The following is a 15,132-nucleotide window of genomic DNA, read 5'->3' as shown; positions in this document are numbered from 1 at the left end:
AATTAAATAACAGTGCACGGCTCGGGCCTGCGATCCAGGCCTGCTTAATGAAAAGACAAAGGACGGTGGCGTGCCTTCGTGCTGGGCTGGAAGCATCCATCCCGTCGTTGGGATGGCTGGGGTGCAGTGCGGCTCAGTGGTGAGCGTTTGCTCGGCATGCACAGGGCCCGGGTTCCGCCTAATGAAAAAGGGCCCTGCACACGTGCACACATGTGTGTACCTGAGTGCGCACGCGTGCACACACACACACAAACACACACACACGGGCACACCAGAACTGCATTAACCATGGCGTGTTTCACGTTGGTTTTGCCAGTTCTGGGACAATGGAGGAGCTCCTGGCCTCTGGCGCGGCCCGCGTGGACCCACCGTCCAGGGGGAGGACACAGAGTGTGGCCCGCAGGTGGGGTGAGCCTTGGGGAGCCGCACGGCTCTGCCCTTTGGACCTCAGAACAGTGCTGCCTGCCTTCTGGCCTGGCTGGTTCCTGTCCCATTGACGAGCACATCCGTGTTTCCCTGCAAATTCAGCACAAAGCTGAATGTGTGCTGAACTACCTCTGAGCTATACCCCCAGCCCTTTTATTTTTAATTTTTGTTTTGAAACGGGGTCTTACTAGATTGCTGAGAGTCCTGCTAAGTTTCTGAGGCTGTCTTCGAACCTAGGATCCCCCTGTCTCAGCCTCCCAAGAACTGGGATTACAGGCCTGGGCCACCAGGCCCGACTCACCAAGACCTCATCGTAACAGACTGCATTCACAATGACAGTCTCCCAGTACAGCCTCCCCTCTAAGGTACTGGGGTCAGGTCTTTGATGAATAAGTAAGTTTTGGGGATCACAATTCAACCTGCCACAGGGAGGCCTCTGGTTGTAGAGGGGAAAGGTGAAACTCATGAGATGTGTGCTTTGTGTGTCTCGTTTATCTGCAGGAAGTAGAGAAGACATGAACCCACCCCGGTAAAGAGCAGCTGATGAGAAACAGTACGTCTCGTCACCAGCCCCTGCTGGTGAGTGCCGTCACCAGCCATGGACATCACCAGCCATGGACGTCACCAGCCATCAATGGGGAGGGAAATGGACGGCAGTGGAGAAGGTTGGACCTGAGTCTCCAGAGAGAAACCCGGACCCCAGGGAGTGTGCGAGCCCAGACGGGCTTGGGGCAGTGTGGGAGAGAAGAGCAGCTGAGGGCTTTGCAGGGGCAGTGACACCGGGAAGCAGGGCCTGTGGAGGCCAAGGGCAGGCTTCTGGAAAACATGGACTGTCCTGCCCTGGACCTGGGAACACCGGGCACAGCCCAGGATGAGCTGCATGCAGGGATGGAGGGGAGTCCATAGGCTCATAAACGAGACCCACAGCCTGAGCGCAGAGGACTCCAGAGCCTCCCCATCGAACAGTAATACGATTCAGAAATCAGGGAGCCATGTGTTCCCATTTTATGCATAGAAATGGGTTCTGAATTAGAAGTCTGTACCCAGTCCCTGCTCTGTCCGCACGATGGTGGGGTGCATGCCGCCTTCTCAGCCCAATGGCAGAGTGCTGTGGGGAGTCCCCTGCAAGGAGAGGAGCTTGGAGGGCTCCAGAGATGGCCCAGTGACGGAGAGGGTGCAGGGGCCCCAGGGAGAGCCCGCCCAAGCCATCGTCCTTGACAGCCTGTTTGCACTGACCAGGTGGAGCAGGAGGACCAAGGGCCCAAGGGGGAAAGATGGAGAAAAACAAACAGATGGGTCCTCTGGGGTGTCTGACTGTACAGAAGGGATCCTATAGTCTTGACCGGGAACTCGGAGACAAAGTATTAAGAGGACACAGAAAAATAAAATTAGTCTGTGCAGAGAAAGGTGATGATCAACTCCAGGAAAAAACAAAAGTGGCCCAAGGAAAGAAATGTGGCAACACCGTAAGGCTTAGCTACCGAGAATGTTTACATATGGTACTGTAAGCACCGGATATCAGTTAAATTTTAAAAATGTGATCTAGTATGTTGGGAGGCTGGAGAAAACGTGAAAAGTGAGATAATTATGAGAGCACTGGATCGCTGCTGTCCACAGGAGGGATCACGGGATTGGCAGTCAGTACGCAGTACTGATAAGCAGGGGAAGACAGGAGAAAAAGTAACTGAGTTGGACATGGCTGCCTCCAGTGCACAAAAGCAAGCGTGTGGACCGGAGGCGGGTGGTGGCCATATTCTGTCATAAGCTGATGGAAATGTATGACTTCTAAAACTGATCGGTTTGACACTGTGGAACAAAGATAAAGCCACTGGCCATTGAGCAAGTGTTTAAAAAGTGGATAAGCCAAGCATGGTGGCACACACCTGCGATCCCAGCACTTGGGAGGTTGATACAGGAGGATTGCAGGTTTCAGGCCAGCCTCAGCAGTCTAGTGAGGCTCTCAGTAATTCAATGAGAAAATTTCAAAAGAAAATTTTAAAGGGCTGGGGGAGCCATGCATGGCGGCACATGCCTGTAATCCCAGTACTAGAGAGGCTGAGACAGGAAGATCACAGGTTCAAGACCAGCCTCAGAAACTAATGAGACTTTTAGCAACCTAGTGAAAACAACCTAGTAATCTTGTTTCAAAACAAAAAGTAAAAAAGGGCTGAGGGCGTAGCACAGAGGTAGAATACCCCAGTTCAACACTCAGTACCTGAAGACAAGGACACAAAATAAAAAGGTGGCCACACCACAGCTGGCCTGGACGGGCAGAGCCCCACTTCTGGGCACACTGAGCCTCAGGACACAGGGAGGGAGCAGGCGCCCGGCCCGCACTGGTGGCACCGCAGGTGGGTTGCTCTGTGTCGGGGTGTACCCTGTGCCCCGCTGGGGGTGGCTTGCTGACCCCTAGGATCAGCAGCTCATCCTGGAGGTGGCCAACAGCCCTGGGTCCGGCCAGGGCTGATGCGGGAGGCGCTCAGCACCGTGCCCCCCATGGGAAGATGCTGGCTCCTTGGCCACCCAGGTGCTGGCGGGGAAAGTATTGGAGGCTGGGGAGAGGCCCTGGAATCACCAAGAGAATGTGCTCTTGTCTTCTGCAGCTTGGCTCTGGTGGTGGTTCGGAGGCCTGGGCTTGGCGGGGCTGCCTGTGCCTCTGGCCAGAGCCCACTGGGGAGCCCGCGGGGTCTCCTATGTCGGGTTATGGCTACGTCGCGGGAAGCGGGGACAGCTCGGCCTGAGCCTGGCCGCTGTGGCCCGGGCCGTAGGCAGCTCCGGGCCCTCCTCCCTTTCCTTCCAAGGCTGGAGCCTCTGCTGTCCTGCTGTTTTCTCGCAGGGAGAGCCCCAGCCTTCTCCACGATATTTCCCAGCCGCTTACCCCACGAATGGAAAGAAACTGTCTTTTTCTCCATCCTGCACCAGCTACCAAAGTGGCTCATTTACAAATTCATTCCGGCGGAGGAGCAGCAGCTGTTGTAATTTTTACCTGGGCCCCCAGGGCAAAGCTTCCTACCTGGCTGGCTTCAAATTATTGTGCATAAGTATCTTCCCTCCCCCCAGGTGTCGACAGCTGCCCAGGGCAGCCGGGAACCGAGGGGAGGCCCCGTTTCCACACCAGGCCGGCAGACGCTTTGGCAGCCAAGCTGAAGGCAGGTGAGCCTACCTGGCTGGCGCCCAGGTGCGGATGTGCCCCACACGCCCGACCGGTCTCTCTACACTGGGGCCACCTAGCGGCCCGATGCCTGGCACCTGCGTTCCTCCTGCCGAACTCTGGATGCAGGGCAGAAACACCGCCCCAAGGGGACGCCCCGGGGGCTCTGGGCCAGGGAAGGGAAGCGTTCCACACTCCTGCAGGGTGGGCAGCTGGCGCGAGCACGGGTAGGAGCGCGGCGGGGAGCAAAGCAGCTGGTCTCCAGGCTGCTCGCTGCACTTGGGACCCCCCTTCCCTCCCGTGGTTTACGTTGGGGTCATGTTTGGTCACTCCTTCAAACCTTCATCCTCAGCAATCTGGAGCCCAACCCCAAGTCCCAGTTCAGGAACCTGGGGGAAGAAATTGCGCACCGTGTGTCCGATTTTCACGCAGCTTTCGGAGAGACTATATGACATGCGACTTTTTCAGCACCCAAATTCCCGCTGAGATTTATTTGCCTTTTAATAAACATCCCGAGCCCTCGTTTATCCTCAGTGAGGGGCGTCTTGGTGAGATGGGAGGGCTCCTGTGCTGACGACGAGGGTACCATGGTGGCCACCAGGGGGCGCCGGTGTTGTTTGCTGGTGAGCACAGGGCCCTCGTGGAAACCAAGGGCGATTGCACCTGACGATGCTTGCAGGGTAGTGGGCAGTGGCAGGGAGCTGGTGCGCTGGGCGTTCACGTCTCATCAGAGGTTGGCACAGTCCATCTTGACCTGGTCAGTGGCGGGCCACTTGGGGCCCTGTGGGGTGGATGGAGGGAGGAAGGTCGCGGGCGGGGAGAGAGCAGGAGGCCCTTGTCCCCAACACGGCACAAAACATCGCTGGGAAACTTGACTCAACAAATATTGCTGCCGAGAGCCCCCGTGGGAGAGGGGCCGGTGGAAGATGTTTGGGGGATTTTTATTTGTTGTTGTTACTAGAGATGGAACTTGGCGGCATTCCACCTCTGAGCCCCAGCCCTGTTTTATTTTTATTGATTGATTAATTGATGGTACTGGGGTTCCTGGAAACCCTTCTACCTCCGGGCTACACTCCCAGACACCTATTTTTTATATTTTTATTTGGAAACAGGGGCTTTCTAGGTTGATGAGAGCCTCACTCCTTGCTGAGGCTGTCCTCAAACCTGCAGATTCTCCTGTTTCAGCCTCCCAAGTGCTGGGATTAGGGGCATGCACCGCCATGCTGGCTTGGGGAAGATTTTAAAATGCTAAAAACAACAAGCCGGGCGTGGTGGCGCACACTTGGAATCCCAGCACTTGGGAGGCTGAGGCAGAGGGTTCATGGTCAGCTTTAGCAGCTTAGTAAGGCCCTCCCCAGCTTAGGGAAAGCCTGTTTCTAAATAAAGAATACAGTAGGGCTGGGGGTGGAGCTCAGAGGTAGAATGTCCATGGATTCAAGCCCCAGGAAACACACACACACACGATAAAAGCATACAATGCTATCTGACAATCTTTTTCTTTTTCTTATTTTATTGTTTTGCATTACTGGGAATTGAACCCAGGGACATTCTACCTCCAAACTACACTTCCAGTGCTATTTTTAAAAATTCTTTATTTCAAAACAGGGTCTCACTAAGTTGTGGAGGGCCTCACTAAGTATCTGAGGCTGGCCATAAACCTGCGATTCTCCTGTCTCAGCCTTCCAAGTACTGGGATTATAAGCATGTACCACCATGCCTGTTTTGTTTTGTTTTGTTTTGGTAATAGGAATTGAACCCAGGAGAATTCATCCTACCTCCAAACTAGACCCTCAGACCTATTTTATTTTAAAGCAGTGTCTCACTAAGTTATTGAGGGTCTCACTATGTAGATGAGACTCACCTTAAACCTGTAATCTTCTTGTCCCAGCCTTCCAAGTACTGGATTACAGACATGGACTACTGTGCCCAGGTCTGTGGATTGAAAATGACAGGCCAAAGCCGGCCACCTCCTCCACCATCCCTGCCTGGTCCCCACAGCGGTGACCAGCGGTTTCCCCAAGTTCCAGGCCAAGCTGGTGCTCCCAGGTGGGTCCCGAGGGCCCGAGACCGGCTTCTCCTCAGTGTGAGGCTGGAGACCGGCGAGCTTCATGGGGGCAGCTCACACAGGACGTTGGGTCCAGAGTGAACGGGCCCGGTCCCCACTGCTAGAAGAATGGGTTTTCATGAGGAGCAAGACACTGTTGGAAGGACTTCACCCTGTCTGCTCCCTCTGGCCGGCAACACCAGGGCTGGAGAGACATCGAATGTTCTAGATTCTTCCTCAGATCCCCAAGGAAAATCCAACCCGCCAGCCCTGGGTCTCGTCCTGAATGAGATGGCCCTGTGGTTGCAAGCCACCTGGTCGGTGTGGTCATTTGTATGGCGGCCACAGGAAACGAATACACCTGCCAGTCCTGCTTTCTCTTCTCTCTTTCTCCTCCAGCTCCCCCACTCTCCAGGAAGCTGGCGATTTATACCCCGGCATCGAGCACACCTCGAGGCAGGGGCGTCGGCTGCCCTGGTGTGTGTGTGTGTGTGTGTGTGTGTGTGTGTGTGTGCGTGTGTGTGTGTGTGTGTGTGTGCCGGAAGCACCGCCCAGCTGGCTGCTCTGTGGGGATGGCCGGTAGCTCCGGGCAGGCCGTCCTAAAGCCACAGGACCGCGGAGCTTGTGAGTGGCCACCACAGGTGGCCTCAGCTGATTGAGCTCTAAGTCGTATTTCAGGAATGGTTGCAGGTCAGCGCTGCCTCTGCAGGTGGGCCTTTTCTGCATGGCCTGACCAAACAGAACAGCGAGGGAGCCTCAGAGTGGGCCTGGCATCGCCGGCCCCGTGGGTGCGGGGCGAGTGCAGCTGTCGGGCAGGAGGCTGCGAAACTGCCTGGGCTTTCCCGGGCACACAGTTCTGGTGACTCCTTCAGCCCAGGGCTCTGCCCTCTGGGCCTGGGCTTGGGTGTGGCTTTCTCCCTCTGCCTGCCTCTTCTCTCTTTTTTTAATTTACTTTTTGTTGGTGCACTAGAGTCTCACATCATGATGTGATATGTTGACAACGGCGTGTATTCACACGTACTTGGTGCCCCGCCTCCCCATTCCCTCCCTCCGGATACCGCGTCCAGGTTAACCATGTTGTATTCACATGTATACGCATGGCCGCAGGTCGCGTTTCCATTAATGAACCTCAGCCTTCCTCCTCCCCTACCCTTCCTTTCTGACTTTGCTGAAGTTTCCCCTCCATTATGTGGAGTCCCTCTGGTATCCCTCATACTCCCTGGCTCGAGCATATTAGAGAAAACACATGCCCCTTCTCGTTCCGTGCTAGGCTGATCTCGCTTAACATAATGTTCTCCAGGTCTTTCCATCTTCTTACAAAGAACATGATTTTGTTCTTCTTTGTTGCCGAGTAGAAGTCCATTGTGTGTATTTCCCATAATTTTGCAATCCATTCATCTGTTGATGGAGACCTGGGTTGGTTCCACAGTTTGACTATTGCAAACTGTGCTGCTTTGAACAGGGGTATGCATATGTTACTGTAGTTCTCTGATTTCACCCCTTTAGAAAGATACAATGGCCAATAGATACATGAAAAGTGCTCAACATCATTAGCCATAGGGAGATGTAAATCAAAACTGCACTGAGGCCGGGCATGGTGGTGCACACTTCCCCGCGTTTGGGAGGCGGAGACCGGAGGATCATGCAGATTCGAAGCCAGTTGTGCTGGCTTAAGAGACCCCGTTTCTAAATAAAAAAGTATAAAAATAGGTCTGGAAGTGTAGCCTGGAGGTAGAAGGGTTTCCAGGAACCCCAGTACCACCAAAAACAAAACAAAACAAAAACAAAAACCTCACTGAGATTCCATCTAGCCCCATCCAGAGTGGCAGGCATAAGGAAGTCAAATAACAACACACGCTGGTGGGACCGTGTGGAGCCAGGAGCTCTTCACTGTTGGTGGGAGTGCAGACTAGTGAGATCCACAATGAACCGGATCGCCGGGTGTGGTGGCGCTTGGGAGGCTGAGACAGGAGGATTGCACAGGTTCGAAGCCAGCCTCAGCTACTTAGTGAGCTTAGTGAGGCTTTCAGCAACTTAGTGAGACCCTGCTTCCAAATATATATATGTCTGGGAGTATAACCCGGAGGTAGAAAGCCTCTGGGTTCCACCCCCAGTACCACCCCTCCAAAAAAAACCAAACAAACCGGATTCGGCTATGCCTCTTCTCTGCTGTGTGGCGGCACGTGGCAGGGCGGGTGCTTCTGGCCCAGTATGACCCCATCGTGTCACCTGCTCTCGTACAAAGCCGCTCTCTGCGCACCGAGGAAGAGGACTTCAACTTAACACAATTCAACTCGCATCAGGAAAGAAACAGCATGGAATAAATGGAAAGCAGATAGATGTGAGAGGAGGGGTGTGTTAGGTGTAAACGTGCAGCAAGGGCTGTGGGCCGCTTCCCGGGAGGCCCCGCCCATGAGCTCGCTCCCTGGCCATGAGGCACAGGGCTGGCCGCAGGCCTGGGAGCCACACAGTCCACACGCAGCGTGTGCCCCGCACAGCGAGCAGTGACGGACTGGCCTGCGCCACCCCACACCTTTATCAACACCTGTGCCACGGAGAAAACCAGAGCCAGGCGGCCCCAAGGCCACAGCACAGCTCCACCTGGCCCGAAAAGGCCTCCGCTGGACGGCAGGAGCCGCCAGTACCCAGGCCGGCCTCCCGCAGTACACGCCTGGGCTCAGCCTAACCAGCACAGACAGTCTCAAGTTTCACCCTGACCCCACAGCTCAGCCGCCCAGCCCACAAGCTCACACCATGGCACCGTGGTCTGGCGGAGCTCTCCTTCTGCAAAGTAGGAACAAGAATGCCAAGCTTTAGCCAGGTGTGGTGGTACACACCTGTAATCCTAGTATTTGGGGGGCTGAGACAGGAGGATTGTGGTTGGAGGCCAGCCTCAGCAACTTTGTGAGACCCTGTTTCAAAAATAAAAATAAAAAAAAGGGCTGGCAGTATAGCTCAGAGGTAGAATGCCCCTGGATTCAATCCCTAGTAACACACACACACACACACACACACACACACACACACACACACACACACACCAAGCTTACAGGGTACAACTAAGTCATAGAGCACTGGTCTAGCATGTGAGAAGCCCTGGGTTCCATCTCAGCGCACACAAAAAACAAAAACCAACAAAAGAGTATAGTGTGTGTTGGGCGCGCGGAGGACCTGGAGCCTCCGTCACCACGCTCATGAGAGTGCCGTGCCAGCGGGGTGGGGGGCTCCTCCTCCCAAGGCCGCTGCTTGGCTGAGTGCCGGCTCCGGACAGGGGCGCAGCCCTCCTCACAAGCACCTGCGGTTGCTCAGAGCCGTGATGGGTAAAGTGCGGGGAGAGGGAGACAGCCCAGGACAGACTCCCATTTTTAGGACCCACATGAGACTCCCGCCCCTTTCACCAGGCAGAAGCTCTGGCTTGTATTGCTGTGTTTAAAACTCTGTGTGGCGAGGACTGTGGGAAGTCTGCGGTTTTACTCAGCCTGCTGGAGTCCGGGGGATGCAGGGAGCAGACGCAGAGCCCTGGCTCAGGACAGGATCCTCACCGCCCCCTGCAACAGAGGCAGACAGTACCTGGCTCGTCTGACCTTGGTTCTCCAAGCCCGGCGCACACGGGACACCTGCGCTCACAGCAGGCCCTGCACGAGACCCCAGGCTCCGGGAGCACGGCATGTTCTAGCAGGAACATGGTACATCCCAGAGCGGTCAGGATCTACACACCCTTGGCCAGGAGTCCTGTGACTCTCCTGTCTCAGCCTCCCAAGAACTGGGATGACAAGCCTGTGCTATACCCTTGACCTTGTCTTTGCTGAGGTTTGCAGCAGGTGCACTATTTTTTTTTTTTTTTTTGGTGGTACTGGGGTTCCTGGAAGCCCTTCTACCTCCGGGCTACACTCCCAGACCTATTTTTTATTTTTGGAAACAGGGTCTCTTAAGCCAGCGCGGCTGACTTCGAACCTGCGCGATCCTCCTGTCTCCGCCTCCCAAGCACGGGGATTACAAGCGTGCGCCACCACGCCCGGCTCAACAGGTGCACTATTAATCTTAAATTTTTCTTGCTGCAAATCACCACTGCTGCACTGACTGTCGCTCAGGATAGCTTGCCCTTGACCAGCCCTTGAACAGCCGCGCCAGGCCTCCGCCACCTGCACGTGCCCCTCAGGGCTAGTGGCGAGGTGGCGCTCGGGGCGCCCACGCCGCGGGTGAGGGTGGAGCACAGGAACTCCTCATGACTGCGTTCTGTTAACTTACTCATTACATGCCTTTTATATTAAAATATTCTCAAATCATAGTAAATGGAGACGGCTTTCTGTGGAGCACATTTCCTGAAGCTGCGAGTTTTCCTGCAGTGGCTGCTGCATGGCCTCTGTCTCGGGCCTCCAGTGGGGAGGCAGAACGCCCCTGGCTTCCCTCCCCAGCACCCCTCCTCAAAGAGGGTGAGGCCGGGGGCGGAGCAGGGAGCAGGGTGGCTTCGTCACATCTGTGCCCCTGCTGATGCATCTGTGGCCGCCCAGGACTTGTTTATCGGGCCTCAATGGCGTCTACAGCGCACTTCTGTTATTTTTATCCAGGGCTATGGAGTCTGGTTTTGTTTTTTGGGTTTTTTCCCGGACTACTTTAGAGACCAAAGGCTCTTGCCTCTATGCTAGTGCTGCAGAAGGTGATGCTCACGCAGCGCGGCGGTGGCCTCAAGATGGCAACCTTTGGAACTTGCCACCCGCCAGGGGGCAACAGAATTCTCGCGGCCTCAGCCTTGGCGCGCCCCGCTGTCCCTCAGCGAGCATCGGCAGACACTTCGGCGTTTAGGAAAGCACTGCTGACCCGCCACCTCGAATGGTCTTCGTGGTAAGCACAGTGAGTTCTTGTTGTGGCGGTTGGTGGTTGTTCTCCTACTTTTACACACAAAGGGACTAATCTCTGGGAAATGACTTGATGGGTCCTAATGTCGTGAGCCACAGACTGGACTTAAAAGCCCCTTGGATAAATCAAGTGCGCCGTCTTTCTGAGCCTCCCCTGACCAGCTGCGACCCCACTAGGTGCGCAGTCTGGAAGAAGCATCCTGGCACTCTGGACGGATGGCAGATAGCACTTACCATGGCTCTCAGCATCTTGTGGCTGTTGTAAAAAGTCACCACGGGCCGGGCGTGGTGGCGCATGCTTGTAATCCTAGTATTTGGGAGGCTGAGACAGGAGGATCTCAGGTTCGCGGCCAGCCTCAGCTACTTAGTGAGGCCCTGATCAAAATAAAGAATAATATCGGGCTGGGGGTGTAGCTGAGAGGTAGAATGACCCGGGGTTCCATCCTGCTTCTGAAGAAAAAAAGTCATCAGGACATGGGGGCTGGGGCCACAGAAGCCACGCGCGCAGTCTGGAGCCTCCATCTGGTCCACGCAGGCCGCGCGCTCCATGCCCCCACGAGCTCTGCTGGCCTTGCCCCTCGCGGAGCCACTGATGCAGCCTTTAGCCCCCGTCTCCAGAGGCCTCTCTGCTCCATCTTGGCCTCCATTTTTATGGGGGCCAATGCCAACGTTTGTTTTGTTTTGTTTTGTTTTGTGGTGCTGGAGATTGAGCCCAAAGGCATTCTACCTCTGAACTACATGCCCAACCCTATTTTTTTATTCTTTATTTTGAAACAGAGTCTCACTAAGTTGTGGAAGTCCTCACTAAGTAGCTGTGGCTGGCCCTGTGATCCTCATGTGCCCGCCTCCCGAGTCCTGGGATTACAAGCTGTGTCACCATCCCTGGCTTCACCAGCCTCTCTCTGCCTCCTTGGAAGCCGCCAGGTGATGGCGCTCAGGGGCCACCGGCTCACCCGGGACCACCATTTCCCGGGAGACCTGGATTTAACCACATCTTACCATATACAGTGACATTCAGGAATGGAAAAAAATAAAATTAAAAGAAGCAAGGCCAGAAGTGATCTTGCGATGGTGTGCCTGTCCCCACCCCAGCTTGTGTGCAGAGTGGTCGGCGCTATTCCAGCCCTGGGCAAGCAGCTGCACAGCCCGGGTGCGACCTGGAATCGGTTCCAAATCCACTGCAGGTGACTGAGGAGCCTGTCCCAGCGCGGTACACCGTCCCCCACTACATATGCGTGCGAGGGGTGTGCGCCTGACCCCAGTTCTGGGGAGGCTGAGGCAGGAAGATTAGGGCTCGAGGGCAGCTTCAGCAAGTAGCAAGATCTCAGCAACCTACTGAGTCTTTGTTTTAAAATAAAAACCAAGCCGGGTGTGGTGGGCACGCTTGTCATCCCGGCATTTGGGAGGCAGAGACTGGAGGATCGCAGGCTTGCAGACAGCCTCAGCTACTTAGTGAGGCCCTTTGCAACTCACTGACACCCTATTTCAAAATAAAGAATTAAAAAATAGGGCTGGAGGTGTAGCTTGGAGGTAGAATGCCCCTGGGTTAATCCCCAGCACTGCAAAATACAAACAAACAAACAAACAAACAAACAAATAAAAATAGGGCTGGGGGTGTATCTCGGAGGTAGAATACCCCTGGGTTCCATCCCCAGTACCGCAATAAATAAAATAAATACATAAATACATAAATAAAATAAAAACTAAAAAGGGCTGATTGTATGAAGTAAAGAAATGTAGTAGCAAGAAGTCCACCAGGCGTGAACTCTTGAGTACCGCTCCTGCGGGCCAGTTTTCAGGGACACCTCGACTTGTGATGGCCTCGGGTCTGAAAGCCGCTTTTTTTTTTTTTTTTTTGGTGGTACTGAGGATGGAACCCTTCTACCTCTGGGCTACACTCCCAAGCCTATTTTTTTAATTTGGAAACAGGGTCTTTTAAGCCAGCGAGGCTGGCTTCGAAACTGCGCGATCCTCCTGTCTCCGCCTCCCAAGCGCGGGGATGACAAGCGTGTGCCACCACCACGTCCGGCTGAAAGCCGCTTTTAATGGAAGACACAGAAAAAGTGCGTGTGGTCCCCGGAGCTTGCCCCGCAGGCCGGCACGCCAGCCCGCCCCTGGCTCTTCTGAGCCCGCATTGCCTGTGACCACCTTGTCCAGCCTGTCCCACGGGGTCCTCCGGGTCTCCAGCTGTGCTGAAGTCCGCTGAGGGGCTGACTACTCTTTCTGGTCCTGTGACCAGAATGCGGGGCTGCAGGGTTCTCATTCCGGCTCTAGCATTGCCGGCTCTGTGGCCTTGGGCAAGTTACTTAAACTCTCCGTGCCATTTCCTCATCTCTGAGGGAGATAACCCCTACTTTGTAGGATTAAAGAAGATTATGTAGGTTTAGGTCCCCGGTGGATGCTGGCTGTGGTCTGACCCCTCCCGCCTTTATCTGGATCATCTCTGGCTTTAGATAAGACTTCCCTCTGATCCTCGGGTCCCAGGCAGAGCGGGTGCTCCGGGACTGCTGCGGGCGAGCTGGCGCTGGCCGGCCACTCCCAGACCTCTCCTTCCCCGGGGGCCTCCCCAGCCGCGTCTGAGATCGGCCATCATATAAGAGAGGACGAGCTGAGACGAAACGGCCGGCCACGGCCTTCACCCGTCCTTCAGAGCCACAGGACGGGGGTGCCCGGAGGGACACTGGGGGGCTTTGTCTGACACCCCCAGTTCCGGCTCAGACCCGATTTCTCTTTGGCACACTGCCACCATTTCACCTACAACACAACCTACACCGACAGAAACGGCTCATTCATCCGTCGGCTGGCAAACCCCTGTCGAGTGCTGTGTCGAGGCGCGTGGGGCGTGCTGTCTTGGTGGAGCTGAAATATCTGTCCTGTGACTTTTTTTCTTTCTTTCTTTCTTTCTTTTTTTTCTCTGTACTGGGGTTGGAACCCAGGGGCATTATTTTTGAAAACAGGGTCTCTTAAGCCAGCGTGGCTGGCTTCGAACCTGCTTGATCCTCCTGTCTCCGCCTCCCAAGTGCGGGGATTACAAGTGTGCGCCACCACCCCTGGCATCCTGTGATTTTTTTTTTAAATATGTTTTTTTGTGGGTCTGGGGATGGAACCCAGGGGCATTCGACCTCTGAGCCACACACCCTGCCCTAGTTTTTATTCTTTATTTTGAAACTGGGTCTCACTGAGTTGCAGAGGACCTAAGTAGCTGAGGCTGTCCTTGAACTGTGATCCTCCGGTCTCAGCCTCCTGAATGCTGGGATTACAAGCGTGTGCCATGCCTGGTTCCATCCTGTGATTTTTTTAAAAAAAGGAATCTTGCCAGGCGTAGTGGCGCACGCTTGTCATCCCCGCACTTTAGAGGTGGAGACAGGAGGATCGCGCAGGTTCGAAGCCAGCCTCGCTGGCTTAAGAGACCCTGTTTCCAAATAAAAATCTAAAAAGTAGGTCTGGGAGTGTAGCCCGGAGGTAGAAGGGCTTCCAAGAACCCCAGTACCACACACACACACAAAATAATAATAATAATAATAATAATAATAATAATTTAAAAAGAGGAATCTTCTTAGACAGGTGTGGTGGCACATACCTGTAATCCCAGTACGTGGGAGGCAGAGACAGGAGGATCACTGGTTCAAGGACAGCCTCGATAAATAGTGAGACTCTCATCAACCTAGCAAGATAAAATAATAAACTAGGGTTAGGGGTGCGGCTCAGAGGTAAAATGTCCCTGAGTTCAATCCCCAGTGCCAAAAAAAAAAAAAAAAAAAAAGGACCTTCTCCAGGAGAATAGTCACTCCTTTCCAGAGGAGGCCGCTCCAGAAACCTTCACGCCGCCTCTTGTGCTGGTTTCATTATCCTTGGCCTTTGCAGGTAGAGGAAGCCCAGCGGCCTCCCAGGACGGAGGCCTGCGTGTGCGGCGTGTGGCCGCAGATGCCAGGCACTGCCCCAGAGTGTGAGGGCAGTGATCAGTCACCTGGGACTGACCGAGGCCAGGCGGGGCTGCGCAGTCAACCCCCAACACCGACCAAGAGTGACCTCCCTGACACTCTTAAAGCAGCGGTGACAACTGATAACGCTGAATATTGACGCTAAACTTTAACAATTAGGCTAACGAGCAATTAGGAGACTCGCAGGAGAAGCGCAAATGGCTAGTAGTGACGAGAGACGGACGGGGCGATAACCAGACGCCTGAGAGACGGACGGGGCGATAACCAGACGCCTGCTCGGGCTGGGCCTGGCCCCGGCCGCGATCCCAGCGCCTTGGGAGGCGGGCGGGGTGGGGGGGGGTAAGTTCAAGTCCAGCCTGAGCAACTTAGCGAGACCCTGTCTCAAGACAAAAAATAAAAAGGCCGGGGGGGAGCTCAGTGGTGGGCGCCCCCGTGTTCTGTCCTAGTACTGTAGTATAATAAAAAATAAATGTACAAGTAAGTAAAGGAGAAGCTGCCCAGGAGTGAGGTTCTCACAGGAGGCCTGGTGTGTGTGTGTGTGTGTGTGTGTGTGTGTGTGTGCATGTGTGTGCAAATATTTCAGGGGGACTCCACAACACCCGTGCAAAGTGAGTTATGCAGAAATTCTCAGTCTCTTGTGTGTCGGCCTTGGTGTTGTTGGTTACGGCGAGCAGAGTTGCCCTGGATGCTTCTGGAAGGGGAAGTGTAAGCAGC

The sequence above is a fragment of the Muscardinus avellanarius genome (assembly GCF_963383645.1).
Source record: "Muscardinus avellanarius genome assembly, chromosome: 9".
Taxonomy (NCBI): Eukaryota; Metazoa; Chordata; class Mammalia; order Rodentia; family Gliridae; genus Muscardinus; species Muscardinus avellanarius.
The sequence above is the reverse complement of the archived record's forward strand: the minus strand, read 5'-3'. Positions refer to the sequence as shown.